Below are 3,356 nucleotides of genomic sequence, written 5' to 3'. Positions count from 1 at the left end.
TTAGCGTAACAGTGATTATGTAACTAAACTCTTGTTTACTGGAGGAGTTCGTCATTAGCCTGCATCCTCAGCAGGCCTCTCTATTCCTGACTGTAAATAAATAAACCTATGAAGAGCTGAATGCTGTGGCCTGCATTTTGGCGGTTCATCTCAGTCGTCCCGTCTCTGCTTCTTGTCCTTATTTGTTTCTAAATTGGTTTCTCTCAAAAACAGGTGTTATGCCAAGTCATGCATGACTCCCAACAAGTGCTTCGTCCTTGCAGGAGGATGTGGAACTTTAATAATAATTGATGCGTTTGAACAGACCGAAATAACAAGTGTGCGCCTCCGCTCACCTCCTTTATGCATGGCGACTTCAGGAGAAGTTAATGAGTGGAGGAGCTCCGAGACTGAAGCACACGGCGCTGACAGCTCAGCGAAAGCGTCAAAGCTCTGCGAACAAAATATTGGCATCCTAATCGAGCGAGATAATCAAAAGTAACTCATGAGTTACGTCAGCAGTGACTCAGCGGACAGCAGCTGCCAATGATCCACGGCCATCACTTTAAAGTGCACATTAGAACGTCACAGGCCAGATCATCTTACAGAATGAACATATTTTATAGATTTAACTGTATAGTAGAATAATCTGGAATGGAAAATATTACATTTAAATTTTAAGTATAATAGAATTTCACTGAAACCTTCACAGAAACACATCTTTTAGATTTAAATGTAGAATAAAATTAGATACAATTCTTATGAAATGAAAATTTTATACATTCAAATGGAAAACCTTATCAGATTGAATATAAAAGAATCCTTGCAATAGAAAATGATATAAATGTAAATGTGGAAGAGATTCTTATCTAACAGAATCAATTATCCAAAATCTGGAATAGAATCTCAGAAAATATTGTAGTCTAGAAAATGAATTAAATGTAGATTAGAATAAAAAAATAATATCTGAAAGATACAGTTGGAGGATTGAATTGCATCGAATTCAATGTCTTAGAAATAATATTGGAGAGTATTTTCATTGTTTGTGCAATGAAGTTCAATTCCATCACTTTCAGTGATCACAAATCTCCAAAGCACACATATTTAAAAGTCAAAATATGACATTGACTTTTTTTTGATTTGTTGTTGATTAATTATGATGTAATAAACTCAAAAATGTATTTTATAAACTATTCTGTATGTGACATGAAGGCTTGTTGCAGCAGTTCTTTTTAATTGTTGCTTGATTAGTGCTCTTTGTGAACATGCTGAAGGCATCGGGGTCGCCTGGTTTACCGGGTTCACATGTGACTCGGAATGAGCAGCAGGGAGAAAGTTCACACAGGCCACCTCATGCATTTTGATCCATCCTAACATCCTGCCCCTTTCCTGCTGCTGGCTGATCCATATTTACAGCCCTTTCAAGGGTTAACTCTGACCATATGAGCCAGATATACTGCAAATACATCACTAACAACTTTGTTAATGTGAGAAGCCGACATGAGTGGAATAAAGAAACTCTGTGTTGCACACCTTCACTCATCCCAGCCTGCTTTCTCAGCGGTATTCCCCTGATCTGAACTTTGAAGTCACCCATCTTCTGGAGAAACCTGAGAGCTCTTTTGCTCATGCTTTTAGTAAATAGGCTAAAGCTGCGATTAAGGGTATCACATGGCTCATGCATGAGTCAACTCCATCTGAAAATAGGCCACAAGAACTGTAAGCAGATACTTTTGTCTTTTCGCCAGTAAGCAGTTTAACCAACTTTGAGCTCATTTTTCCTCGCGTGGCGCGCTCTCAGAACGGCGAGGAAGCTGTAGAGACGAACGAGCTGTTGTCGGGCGTCTCCGTAAATAAACACACAGCAGCATTAAAGTCTGCGTGTGGATGTGACAAAGCTGCAGCTGCAACATCATGACAAATTACCGTTTACTCCAGTCCGACGACAGCCCTGCGACGCCCACTCCGGACTCCTGCTTATTCACGCTCGACAATGAGCCAGCGATTGTGATGAAGAGATTTGATTTGTCTCTAAAACAGTTGTTGAAGAATCGCGCGTCTCATCTCTGTCTATTGTGGCCGGCGAACAGGCTCAAATTATCGCTAGATGGACATTTCTATTGTTAGCACGTCTCCGGTGAGACTCTCTGAAATTTCAGGAGACTTCATCCTGAAATGCTGTCAGCTACAAGGTTTGTTTATGTCTTTATTGATTTCTTTTTTATTTGTATTTGAACACACCTTTCCTCCGGTGACCTCGCTTCAAAACCAGACAGAGCTGAAAATAAAACGGGCAATAAAGCATTTAATGACTCGGATAACGACTTTGAAAGCACAATTTGATCTGAACATTTGTTTCAGAAACTCTGTTAATGTATTATTGTAATACGGTCAGTGATCTTGTGCTTTCATGGCCCTGTTTCCCGAGGTCTTTCCACAATGTCGGATTACCCTGTAAGTCCTTTTTGATTTTATTTAATGAACAGGAACAAATGTGGAAGCGACTAAATTTAGGGTTAAATATTAAAAAAGAAGAGAGAAAGTTTAAAGCTATTGGATTTCATCCATCGTTTCATTTGTCATGAAAGTTGAGCTAAAAGTGGAGAACTTTCATTTTGAAATGGAAAACATATAGAGACGTTCTGCTGCAAGCTGGAAAAAAACATAAAATCAGCATTTTCTTATCTCCCTGTTCTTCTTTAACTTCCATAAAAATGCAATGAAGTGGAGGTGTCTCACATGGATGAACACCGCAATGCTCTGCTGCTGCAAGCGGACTGATGATGGGCCTCTTCAAGCATCCTCACACATTCCAGGAATCAGAGGGAAGCTGATGAACTGATGCAGGAGAGACACTCTCTGCACTCAAAGCTGAAAATAAGAAATAAAAAAAAAAAGGGAGAAATCCAGACTTATGTCATTTACATGCAGCTGTGTGCCACAAACCAACTGCAGGAGGTGAGCAGGTGTGAAAACCAAACTGAACTGCAAATTTCAGAGCAGCTTTAATTTATCTGAGCTTACAGCTTCGGCTAAGCTAATTTATTTAAAACGAATGTTCTGCTGCGGTTAAGCTCAGACTGAAAACTAAGAAAAAGCTGCAAAGGATCAGCTGGAGGCGACGTCAACTGCATTTCGATGTTACTTTACGTTCTCTCCTCACCTTGGTTGCCATACTGAAAGTCAAATTTGCGCGGTGACACTGAATGATGATCAGAGTTCGCGATCCTCACAGAACAAAGAGCTCCATCCTGTCCAGCTGAGGCAGGACAGCAGCAGTATCGGGCTCTTATTCCTGCGAGGGCTGCGAAGACGGCCTGTCGCGCTGGTTTTCTGTCACGCCGCTATGACGAGCCGAGCTGAGCAGCTGGCCGGGA

This window comes from Salarias fasciatus, chromosome 15 (assembly GCF_902148845.1).
Source record: "Salarias fasciatus chromosome 15, fSalaFa1.1, whole genome shotgun sequence".
Taxonomy (NCBI): Eukaryota; Metazoa; Chordata; class Actinopteri; order Blenniiformes; family Blenniidae; genus Salarias; species Salarias fasciatus.
The sequence above is the reverse complement of the archived record's forward strand: the minus strand, read 5'-3'. Positions refer to the sequence as shown.